We start from the raw sequence: 13,244 nt of genomic DNA on the forward strand, positions 1-13,244 counted from the left end.
CTTCGATGTTTCAAGGCCTATCTCGCCGCGTCGTCTACGCCATCTGTCACTGACGAACAGAAGCTGAGCCTCCTCCACGCACGGGTGAGCCATCGCATTTCTGTCCAGCTCGACGAAGCCGCTTCCTATACAGAGGCCTTCGCACTACTCGAACGCCTCTACGTGCGGCCTGTGAACGTGGTCTACGCGCGACACGTCTTCACCACTCGCCGCCAGCGCCCCGGGGAGTCGCTAGATGATTACCTACGCGACCTCAATTCCCTCGCGCGCAACTGTAACTACCAGGCCGTCACGGCCACTCAGCACATGGAGCTCGCCGTCCGAGACGTTTACATGGCGGGTGTCCGGTCGAACTATGTGAGACAGCGCCTGCTCGAAAAAGGGGCCCAGGACCTGGACGACATGGTAAAACTGGCTACCTCTCTGGAGATCGCTTTTCAGAGCCTTACTGCGTTCCCGGCCGACCACATGACCCCCTTGTGGGCCCCCGACCAGAGACTACCCCAGGCTTGTTTAGCGCGGCCGCCGCCCATCATGGGGGCTACCCTGCTATTTTTGCGGCCAGTCCCAACACCCCCGACAGCACTGCCCGGCCCGCAACGCGAACTGTAGCAGCTGCGGGCGAAAAGGACACTTCACCAAGGTTTGCCTGGCCAGGTCCAAGAACTCGAACTCACAGACCCGATCCACAGATTCACAGGCCCGCAGAGGCTGCACGGTGGCAGCGTGTCTGCCGACTCTGCCTCCGCACAACATGTGCAACTCATGGGGGCCGCCATCTTGGCCATCCTCCCCCACGCGGCCGGCCACGTGCGATCCATGGGGGCCACCATCTTGGATATCATCATCCTCACCGCCCACCACGCTCGACCAACGGGGGCCGCCATCTTGGCCGCCATCTGCTATGCCGCTCGACGCATACGACCTACACGGACAGCCATCGCGGGGCTGCCCCAGCACCTCTGATCACGCCGCCAGCTACCCACAAATCAGCGCGGTCACCCTGGACCAGTCGCGACCTAAGCACCTCTAGAGCTCCATGATGGCCGTCCGGGTTAACGGGTATGAGACACCTTGCCTTTTCGACTCCGGGAGCACAGAGAGCTTCATTCACCCGGACATGGTAAGACGCTGCTCGCTCCCAATATTCCCGATGCAACATACCATCTCCCTCGCCTCTGGGTCGCACTCAGTGCAAATCCAAGGGTGCACTACTGCAACCCTAGCGATACAGGGCGCTGAGTACGCTAATTTTCAACTATATGTGCTCCCGGACCTCTGCTCTCCTCTCCTTTTGGGACTCGACTTCCAGTGCAACCTCAGGAGCCTAACTCTTAAGTTCAGGGGGCCCCTGCCCCCGCTCACCATATGCAGCCTCGCAACCCTAAAAATTGACCGCCCCCTCTTCGCAAACCTCATCGCCGATTGCAAGCCAGTAGCCACCGGAAGCAGGTGGTACAGCATGTAGGACAGGACGTTCATTAGGTCCGAGGTCCAGCGTCTCTTGCGGGAAGGGGTCATAGAGGCCAGCAATAGCCCCTGGAGAGCTCAGGTGGTGGTCGTCAAGACCGGGGAAAAGTTCCGGATGGTGGTTGATTACAGCCAGACCATTAACCGGGTTACACAACTCGATGCGTACCCCCTTATCGGATTGTAGACATGGTAAATCAGATCGCGTACTACCGCGTGTTCTCCACGGTGGATCTGAAGTCTGCATACCACCAGCTCCCAATCCACCCGGAGGACCGCCACTACACGGCGTTTGAGGCAGACGGCCGCCTTTTCCATTTCCTCCGGGTCCCCTTTGGCGTCACGAATGGGGTTTCGGTGTTCCAACGAGCGATGGACCGAATAGTGGACCAGTACGAGCTGCGGGCCATGTTTCCGTACTTGGACAATGTCACCATTTGCGGCCATGATCAGCAGGACCACGACGCCAACCTCCACCGATTTCTCCAAACCGCCCAAAAACTCAACCTCACCTACAACAAGGAGAAATGCGTTTTCCGCACAACCAGGCGAGCCATCCTCGGCTACGTCGTGGAAAACAGGGTCCTCTGGCCCGACCCTGACCGTATGCGCCCCCTCCTCCAATTCCCTCTCCCTCAATGTCCCAAGGCCCTGAAGAGGTGCCTTGGATTTTTCTCCTATTACGCCCAGTGGGTCCCCCAGTTTGCGGACAAAGCCCGCCCACTATTTAAGGCCACCCTCTTTCCACTGGCAGCCGAGGCTCGCCAGGCCTTCAACTGCATCAAGACGGACATCGCCAAAGCTGCGATGCGCGCGGTGGACGAGTCCGTCCCCTTCCAGGTGGAGAGCGATGCCTCAGAGGTCGCTCTCACCGCCACCCTCAACCAAGCAGGCAGACCGATAGCGTGCTTTTCACGCACCCTCACCACCTCTGAAATTCAACACTCCACGGTCGAAAAAGAAGCCCAAGCCATCGTGGAAGCTGTGCGGCACTGGAGACACTACCTCGCTGGTAGGAGGTTTACCCTCGTCACCGACCAACGATCGGTTGCCTTCATGTTTGACAATACGCAGCGGGGCAAGATCAAGAATGATAAGATCTTGAGGTGGAGGATCAAACTCTCCACCTATAACTACGATATAGTATATCGTCCTGGGAAGCTCAACGAGCCCCCAGATGCCCTGTCCCACGGCACATGCACCAGCGCTAACAACCCCCACTGTTATTAAAGCCCAGCAAAGTGTCTCCACCCTGTTTGGTTTCCCCAGTTATGTCCACAGCGACAGGGGCTCGTCGTTCATGAGCGACAAACTGCGTCAGTACCTGCTCCGTAAGGGCATCGCCTCGAGCAGGACTACCAGTTATAACCCCAGGGTAAACGGGCAGGTGGAGAAGAAGAACGCGATGGTCTGGAAGACCGTCCTACTGACCCTGCGGTCCAGGAATCTCCCAGTTTCTCACTGGCAGGAGGTCCTCCCCGATGCGCTCCACGCTATTAGGTCCCTCCTTTGCACGGTCACAAACCAGACTCCTCATGACCGCTTGTTTGCTTTCCCTAGGGGAGCTACCTCAGGGGCCTCACTTCCGCCCTGGCTGAAGACACTGGGTCCAGTCCTCCTCCGAAAACACGTTCGGAGCCATAAGACCGACCCCCTGGTAGAGAGGGTCCAGCTCCTGCACTCCAACCCACACTATGCGTACGTCGAACACTCCGATGGCCGACAAGATACCGTCTCCCTCCGGGACCTGGCGCCCGCAGGCTCCACCACCACTACCACTACTGCATTCTCCCACACTATGCCCTGTCCAACCTCCCATGTTCAGCGCCCCCACCCCTATATGGTTCCCGCGCTCCCTCCCACCCGCCGCACCGGTCCACAGGAATGAATCTCCGGAAGAGTCACTCCCGGAATCCCGTCTGTGCCCGTTCCGGACCCACTTCCACAGCCACCCGAAGCGGCTGCAACACCAGTGCTTCGGCGGTCGCAACGTACGATCTGGGCACCGGACCGACTGAATCTATGAGCCCGCAACCCCGCCGGCCTTCATTTTTTAAACAGGGGGTGATTGTGGTGAACATAAGGCTTTATTAGTCATGAACTTGCCTAACCAGAGTCAGTAGTACAGATGAATGCCGCCCACAAGAGGCCGGTGTGGGCGGAGCCAGAGGCGGAGCCATACCGGGTGTGGTGAATGTATAATTACTTATAATTCACCAGTGCACTGTATTATGTTATGATATTAATCCTGTGGGCTCCACCTATGGGCCACAGGGGGATATGTTGGGGCATGTACGGGCTCCGCCCATGGCACCACCCCTTTAGAGGAAGTATAAGAGCAGCTGACCTGCGGGGCCGCCTTCAGTATTATACCGGTCGCAGGCAGGCACAATTCTAAGCTGATTAAAACCACGGTTCACTTCTCCACGTGTCTTCGAGTGAATTGATGGTCGCATCACCTGGTTACAGTATAGTACCTGGAAGCAGTTAATATCACCACTTCCAGGTCATAGGTCACAGGTTATGGTATCATGCATGCATTATGGTGAATACATTCACCACATGTTAAAAAAATCAAGTCCAGCGGGGGTGACGTGGAGTCATTACATATTCAGTCTATCTGGAGGCCGGATCGTTCTCTTTGACCTCCGCAGCTCTGGCGGTGCGGCGGGCACAGTTGTCGCAGGTGGTGACTCCAGGGGCATTGTGTCTGGAGCTTGAGCCTCAGTCCGGGGTGTCGGAGACGGTTGGGGTGCGGGGATAGGGTGGGGGGTGATGGGTGGTGGCAATGTCGGCGCGGGACAATACAGGAGACCCAGGGGGGCGTATGAGGCGCTGTGAGTGGCGGCGGGCAGTGGGGAGGGGGGGGGATGTAGGTGGGGGGGGGGGGGGCGCGTTGGTGCGGGAACCAGCTGGCGCCAGGTCCTGTAGGGAGCCCATATCTTGCATCCGTCCTGGTGCGCGATGTAAACGTACTAGGGGTTAGCGTGGAGCAGCTGGACCCTCCCGACCAGTGGGTCGGTCTTATGGTTCCTCATGTGCCTCCGGCGAAGGACTGGTCTCGGAGTTTTCAGCCAAGATGGAAGCGAGACCCCGGAGATGGACTTCCTGGGGAAGATAAACAAACGATCGTGAGGGGTCTCGTTCGTGGCCGTGCAGAGGAGCGATCTGATGGAGTGGAGGGCATCAGGGAGAACCTTCTGCCAGCGGGGGATTGGGAGACTTCTAGACCTAAGGGCCAGAAGAACGGCCTTCCATACCGTCGCGTTCTCCCCCTCCACCTGCCCATTTCCCTGCGGGTTATAGCTCGTAGTTCTGCTAAACGATGCCTTTGCTGAGCAAGTACTGCGCAGCTCATTGCTCATAAACGATGTGCCCCGGTCACTGTGGATGTATGCAGGGAATCCGAACAGGGTGAAGATGCTGTGCAGTGCCTTTATTACGGTGGCTGAGGTCATGTCGGGGCAGGGGACGGCTAAGGGGAAGCGGGAGTACTCATCGATGACGGTGAGAAAGTATATATAACGGTTGGTGGAGGGGAGGGGCCCTTTGAAGACGATGCTTAGGCGCTCAAAGGGCTGGGAGGCCTTTACCAGGTGGGCCTTGTCTGGCTGGTAGAAGTGCGGTTTGCACTCCGCGCAGACTTGGCAGTCCCTGGTCATGGCTTGACCTCCTCGGAGGAGAAGGGCAGGTTGCGGGCCTTAATGAAGTGGGTAAGCTGGGTGACCCCCGGGTGGCAGAGGTCATTGTGGATAGCCCGAAGTCGGTCATCTTGCGCGCTGGCGCATGTGCCGCGGGACAGGGCATCTGGTGGCTTGTTGAGCTTCCCAGGACGATACTTGATATCGTAGTTGTAGGTGGAGAGTTCGATCCTCCACCTCAAGATTTTATCATTTTTAATTTTGTCCCGTTGTGCGTTGTCAAACATGAAGGCTACCGATCGTTGGTCGGTGACGAGGGTGAACCTCCTACTGGCTAGGTAGTGCCTCCAGTGCCGCACGGCTTGCACTATGGCTTGTGCTTCTTTCTCGACTGAGGGGTGTCAAATTTCGGAAGCGTGGAGGGTCCTGGAGAAAAATGCTACTGGCCTGCCCGCCTGGTTGAGTGTGGCGGCCAGTAGCTCTCGACCTTTAAAGGGATGGACTCATCCACCACCTGCATTGCGGCCTTGATGATATCGGCCTTGATGCGGCTGAAGGTCGAGCGGGCCTCATCTGTCAGGGGGAAACTGGTGGTTTGAATCAGTGGGCAGGCTTTGCCCGCATAGTTGGGGACCCACTGGGCATAGTATGAGAACAGCCCCAGGCATCATTTTAGGGCCTTGAGGCTGTGCGGAGGGGGGGAGTTCTGTGAGGGGGCGCTTGCGGCCGGGGTCGGGCCCTAGGACTCCGTTCTCCACGATGTAGCTGAGGATGGCCAGTCGGGTAGTACGGAAGACACACTTTTCTTTGTTGTATGTAAAGTTGAGGGATTGGGCGGCTTGGAGGAACCTCCGAAGGTTGGCGGCATGGTCCTGCTGGTCATGGCCGCAGATGGTCACGTTGTCCAGGTACGGGTATGTCGCCCGCAAACCGTACTGGTCCACCATTCGGTCCATCATTCTCTGAATGACCGAAACCCCATTAGTGACGCCGAAGGGGACTCTGAGGAAGTAGAAGAGTCGGCCAGCTGCTTCAAAGGCAGTGTAGTGGCGCTCTTCCGGGCGGATCGGGAGCTGGTGGTAGGCAGACTTCAGATCAACCGTGGAGAACACCCAGTACTGTGCAATCTGGTTGACCATCTCCGCTATGCGGGGGAGGGGGTACGCATCCAGTTGCGTGAACCGGTTAATTGTCTGGCTGTAGTCCACAACCATCCGGTTCTTTTCCCCGGTCCTGACGACCACCACTTTCCCCCTCCAGGGGCTGTTGCTGGCCTCTGTGATCCCCTCACTCAACAGTCGCTGGACCTCTGACTTGATAAATACCATGTCTAGTGAGCTGTACCGCCTGCTCCTGGTGGCAATGGGCTTACAGCCCGGAGTGAGGTTCGCAAAGAGTGAAGGGGGGAGACCTTGAGGGTCGCGAGGCTGCATACTGTGAGGGAGGGCAAGGGTCTGCCAAACTGTAAGGTCAGGCTTCGGTAATTAACTGAAAATCCAATCCGAGCAGTAGGGGGGCGCAGAGCTTAAAGCGGATATACTCCGTGCCATGCATCGCGAGGTTGACAATACAGTACCCCCGGATCTGGATCGAATGAAACCCGGAGGCAAGGGAGATTGTTTGTGAGGCGGGGTAGGTGTGGAGGGAGCCGCGTCTTACCGTGTCGGGGTGGACAAAGCTCTCCGTGCTCCCGGAGTCGAAGAGGCAGGGGGTCTCGTGCCCGTTGACCCGGACAACCATCATGGAGTTCCTCAGTGGTTTCGCCTGTGACTGGTCGAGGGTCACCACGCCCAGCTGTGGGTAGCCTGCGTGGTCGGTGGAGTCGCAAGATGGTGGCCCCCCATGTGTCGAACGGGGTTGAAGATGGCGACCAAGATGGCGGCCCTCATCGGTCGCACGTGTTGGTCGGTGCTGGGGCCGCCGGCCAAGATGGCGGCTCCCATGAGTTGCACGGTGCCAATGACGCGTCAGGGGTGGGCATTCTGGGCAGGCACGCAGCCACATTGCGGGGTCTGTGGAGCTGTGAGTCCATGGGTCGGGCCTGGTGAGTTTTTGATTTCTGGGCCTTAGATCGACCCAGACAGACTCTCGCGTAGTGTCCCTTTTCCCCTGCAGTCACTTACATCGCCCTGCGGGGTGGGCAGCGCTGCCGGGGGTGTTGGCCCTGGCCACAGAAGTAGCATTGCGGTTCTCCGGGCTGGGATGGCAGACGCGCGGCGCAGGCCTGCGGTGTAGGCGAGTCCGATGGGGGCCGTGACGATAGTGTCCAGAAGGGGGTCGACGGGCCCGGACCCGCGGGGAACGCGCTGAGGTTCTGGTAGGCCACCTCGAGCGAGGTCGCTAGCTTTACCGTGTCCCGCAGGTCGGAGGTCCCGTTTTCCAGCAGGCATTGTCTGATATAGTTCAAGCGGACCCCCGCCATGTAAGTGTCCCGGATCTGTGAGTTCATACGCTCCTCCGCCGTCACAGCTCGGTAGCTGCAGTTTCTTGCGAGTAGGGTCAGGGTTTCCAGATACTCGTCTAACGATTCTCCGGCGCGTTGACGGCGAGTAGTGAGGAGGTGTCTAGCGAACACCTCGTTCACGGGCTTCACGAAGTGCGCCTTGAGGGTTGCGACCGCTTCCTCATACGTGGCCGCTTTCTCAATCATTACCGAGATTCGATGGCTCACCCGAGCGTGGAGGAGCGCAGTTTGAGGGTCTCCGAGGGAGCCGTTGCTGAATAGACAATGTAGGCCTCGAAGCATCGAAGCCAATGTTCAAATATTTCCTTGGCTTCGGACGCGCGGGCGTCGTATTCAAGCCTGTCTGGCTTTAGAGCGACTTCCATGGTGCTGTCAATGACTAATAAATTGATGTACCTTCAATCCACAGAGAGGCAGTGAGAGCGAGTGAACATAAGGCTTTATTAGTCATGAACTTGCCTAGCCAGAGTCAGTAGGACAGATGAATGCCGCCCACAAGAGGCCGGCCTATATATGTCCCAGTGTGGGCGGAGCCAGAGGCGGAGCCATACCGGGGTTACAGTACAGTACCTGGAAGCAGTTCATATCACCACTTCCAGGTCATAGGTCACAGGTTATGGTATCATGCATGCATTATGGTGAATACATTCACCACATTGCTATCCACTAGGAAAGCAGTGTACCAACTCCGCCAGACACGGGGACCTTCTACGAACATGGAGACAAGGCTGGCAGTCTATTGGCTCACCAGCTGAGAAAGCAGGCAGCCACGAGGAAAATAGCGCAGGTTAAGGATAGCAAAGGCAGACTGGTAACAGAGCCAAAAGGAGGTCAATCGGGCATTTGAGACCTTCTACCGGGGACTGTACACCTCCGAGCCCCCCAACAGGGATGCGGGAATGAAACAGTTCCTAGACAGACTGGAACTACCAGTTGTGGGGGAAGACAGACAGGGGGAGCTGGAAGCACCAATAGACCTGGGAGAAATCATGGAGAGCATCAGCTCCATGCAGGCGGGGAAAGAACCAGGACCCGATGGGTTCCCAGCGGACTTCTACAAAAAATTTGCACCAGTCCTGGCCCCACACCTAAAGGACATGTTCGCGGACTCACTGGCAAGGGGCACCTAGCCCCCAACGCTAGCGCAGGCCACAATCTCATTAATACCCCAAAAAGATAAAGAGCTAACAGAATGTGGATCATACAGACCCATTTCACTGCTGAACGTGGATGCGAAAATACTCGCAAAGGTCCTGGCCAAAAGGCTGGAGGGCTGTGTACCAGAGGTGGTCGCAGAGGACCAAACCGGCTTTGTCAAGGGTAGGTGGCTCACAACGAACATCAGGCGGCTGCTGAATGTGCTAATAACCCCCCCCCCCCCCCCCCCCCACCGTGGGGGGGGGGGTGGAGAACACCAGAGGTAATCATCTCCTTGGACGCAGAAAAGACCTTGGACAGAGTCGAATGGAAATACCTCCTCGAGGTACTGGAACGGTTTGGGCTAGGAGCGGGGTTCACCGCCTGGGTGAGGCTCCTGTACAACACTCCCAAAGCGAGTGTCTGAACTAACACCACCAGCTCTGAATACTCCCAGCTATAGAGAGGAACAAGACAGGGCTGCCCCCTGTCCCCACTCTTGTTCACGCTAGCAATCGAACTCCTGGCGATAGCCGTGCGGGACACAAAAGGCTGGAAGGGAATCAGGAGAGGAGACAGAGAGCACAGAGTCTCACTCTATGCAGATGACCTGCTCCTCTATGTCTCGAAGCCACAGGAGGGACTGCTGGCAATACTGCAAATACAGAAAGAGTTTGGAACGTTCTCGGGCTACAAACTTAACCTGGGCAAAAGCGAGGCATTCCCAGTGAACCCAAAAGGGGGAGGGACAGAGCTGAAGGGGCTCCCGTTCAAAACGGCCCAGAACAGATTCCGTTACCTGGGGATCCAAATAGCCAGAGATTGAACACAGAACCACAAGTGGAACCTGACCAGCCTGGTGGAGGAAGTAAGAAAAGACCTTCAACGGTGGGGCTCACTCCCACTCTCCCTGGCGGGAACAGTGCAGATGATCAAGATGAACGTACTGCCAAGGTTCCACTTCCTTGACATCGGCCAATGGAGAAAGAGTGCAGGGATCTCTGTGCCGAGAGCTATTTTTTGCAGCCAGTTGTGATCCTCGTGCTGAGAATGAAGACATAGTTTATTGTACTCTGTGTATCATTTGTATTTATAATAAACCCTTCATTGTTTGTTAGCCAACTGGTGATTGGCAATCATTGCAATACCTACAGCTGTTCAGGGAGAGCCGGGAGTAGGGCACCATGTTCAGGGAGAGCGGGCAGCAGGGTGTGGTGTCTAGGGAGAGCCAGTAGCAGGGAGGCCGTGTTCAGGAAGAGCTGGGAGCAGGGGGCGGGATTCTACCATGCTGCGCCGCTTGGGAGGATCGCCGTTCGCGCCATTTATTCCCGTGGTGCCGGTCCGAGGAGCGGAGAATCAGCGCCATTTGTGCTGATATGTTTGGCGTGGTGCCGGTCGCGGGCCGCTGTCCGCGGCCGGGCAGCCGATTCTCTGGCCTTGATGGGCCGAGCGGAAACGGCAGAGTCCCACCAGCGCTGTTCACACCTGCTCGCAGCCGGCGGGAACTCTGCGCGTAGGGTCGGGGGGCAGCCTGTGGGGGGGGGGGGGGGGAGAGCCACTCCTTCACCGGGGGGAGGTCTCCGATGGGGTCTTGCCCGCAATCAGGGCCCACCGATCTGCGGGCCGGCCTCTCCAACCCAAACCCCCACGCCATTTGCGTCAGGGCCGGCGCGTTGAAGAAGTCCCCTGCGCATTCATGGGTTGGCGCGGACCACTGCGCATGCGCAGGTTGGCGCCGCCACAGTGTGCGCCAGGAAGTGAGCAACGGGCCATGTTCGGTGAGAGCCGGGAGCAACGGGCCATGTTCGGCGAGAACCCGAAGCAAGGGGCCATGTTCGGTGAGAGCCGGGAGCAAGGGGCCATGTTCGGTGAGAACCGGAAGCAAGGCGGCATGTTCGGTGAGAGCCGGGAGCAAGGGGCCATGTTCGGTGAGAGCCGGGAGCAAGGGGCCATGTTAGGTGAGAACCAGGAGCAAGGGGCCATGTTCGGTGAGAGCCGGGAGCACGGGGCCATGTTCGGTGAGAGCCGGGAGCAAGGGGCCATGTTAGGTGAGAACCGGGAGCAGTGGAACGTGTTCGTCTAGAATTTAGAGCAGGGGGCAGAGTTCTGATAGAGCCAGGAGCAGGAGGCCCTGTTCAGGGAGAGACGGGAGCTGGAGGCCCTGTTCAGAGAGAGACGGGAACAGGAGGCTCAGTTCAGAGAGAGATGGGAACAGGAAGCTCTGTTCAGGGAGAGACGGGAGCAGGAGGCCCTGTTCAGAGAGAGATGGGAACAGGAGGCCCTGTTCAGGGAGAGACGGGAGCAGGAGGCCCTGTTCAGGGAGAGACGGGAGCAGGAGGCCCTGTTCAGGGAGAGACGGGAGCAGGAGGCCCTGTTCAGGGAGAGACGGGAGCAGGAGGCCCTGTTCAGGGAGAGACGGGAGCAGGAGGCCCTGTTCAGGGAGAGACGGGAGCAGGAGGCCCTGTTCAGAGAGAGATGGAAGCAGGGGGCTGTGGTAAACCACTGTTAGTGTATTATATGTATTGTGGTAAACTGTTACTGTACGACATGTATTGTGGTAAACCACTGCCTGCTGGCTCCGCCTGTGGATCCTCCCCTTGGGCTCGGTATAAAGGTGGCTGACCTCCGACCCTGCCCCAGTTCGGGATCAGTGGCCAGGAGGCTTTCTGTTTAGCTTATTAATGCCACAGTTTCGTTCACTACTCGTCTTGTGTTAATTGATGGCACATCAGGGGCCATGTTCAAAGCAAGCTGGCAGCAGGGGGCTGTGTTCTGGGATAATTAGGAGCAGTGGGTTGTGTTCTGGGATACTTAGGAGCAGCGGGCTGTGTTCTGGGAGAATTAGGAGCAGGGGACTGTGTTCTGGGAGAACTGGGAGCAAGGGGTAGTGTACTGGGATAATTAGGTGTAGGGGACTGTCCTGGGGGAGCCAAGAATAGGGGGCCATGTTCAGGGAGAGCTGGGAGCAGAGCCATGTTCAGGGAGCATGGGCAGTAGGGGGCCATGTTCAGGGAACATGTGGAGCAGGGGGCCATGTTCAGGGAACATGGGGAGCAGGGGGCCATGTTCAGGGAACATGGGGAACAGGGGGCCATGTTTGGGGAGCAGGGGGCCATGTTCAGGGAGAGCTGGGAGCAGAGCCATGTTCAGGGAGCATGGGCAGTAGGGGGCCATGTTCAGGGAACATGTGGAGCAGGGGGCCATGTTCAGGGAACATGTGGAGCAGGGGGTCATGTTCAGGGAACATGTGGAGCAGGGGGCCATGTTCAGGGAACATGTGGAGCAGGGGGCCATGTTCAGGGAACATGTGGAGCAGGGGGTCATGTTCAGGGAACATGTGGAGCAGGGGGTCATGTTCAGGGAACATGGGGAGCAGGGGGCCATGTTCAGGGAACATGGGGAGCAGGGGGCCATGTTCAGGGAGAGCTGGGAGCAGGGCCATGTTCAGGGAACATTTCGAGCAGGGGGTCAAATTCAGGGAGAGCTGGGAGCAGGGCCATGTTCTGGGAGCAGGAGACCATGTTCAGGGAATATTTCGAGCAGGGAGCCATGTTCAGGGGAAGCTGGGAGCTGTGGTTGGTGTTTGGGAAGTTCCGGCTGCTGGGATGCCATGTTCCCGGAGACATGGGAGCTCTGGGTTGTGTTGCTGCAGAGGGGGAGTAGTGGATATTGTTCATGCTGAGATAAGAGTCTGATCCCCAACGTCCCATAGATTTAATTCTCCTAAGATAATTATCTAATACTTTTGAAAGCCATGATTGAAGCACCCTCCAACACAACCTCAGACTATGCATTCCAGATCCTAATGACTTGCTGAGTAAAATAGTTTTTTCTTCTCAGCATTGGATCTTTTGCCAGTCACTTAGCCAGTTTCTTCTGGTTTTCGATCCTTCCACCAATGGCACCAGTTTCTCCCTATCTACTCTGTCCAGAACTCTCCTCTAAACCTTCTCTTCAAGGAAAACAGCTCCAGCGTCTCCAAATAGCCACATAACTAGCCACATTGGAACCAATCTCTTACATCTTTTTTGCATCCCCCCAAAACATTCACATCCTTCCTGAAGTGTTGTGCCTAATATTGCAGTTGAGGCCAACCCAGTGTTTTTCATTGTAACTTACTTGCTTTTGTACTATATACCTCTATTTTTAAAGTCCAAGATTCCATATGCCTTTCTAACCATTTAACCTGCCACCGTCAGTGATTTCTGCATTTTGTGCCCTTTATTTTGTACTGATTCTCCTTGTTCTTCCTACCAAAATGTATCACTTCACAGTTCCCTATGAAATTCCATCTGCCACAAGTCTGCTCATTCTGCCAGACTGTCTGTATCATCTTGAAGTCATTCATGATCCTCCTCAGTTCACAATACTTCCAAATTTGAGTCATCGGTAAATGTTGAAATCTGACTTATACACCCAAGCCAAAGAGAAAGGCAGTGCTCCTGGTATCCCTTCCTCCAGTCCCCGAATGAACCATCCACCACTACTGACCTAAACCTCAAGATGCTGTGATCATAAATTCATAAGATTTA

The sequence above is a fragment of the Scyliorhinus torazame genome, chromosome 6, assembly GCF_047496885.1.
Source record: "Scyliorhinus torazame isolate Kashiwa2021f chromosome 6, sScyTor2.1, whole genome shotgun sequence".
Lineage (NCBI taxonomy): Eukaryota > Metazoa > Chordata > Chondrichthyes > Carcharhiniformes > Scyliorhinidae > Scyliorhinus > Scyliorhinus torazame.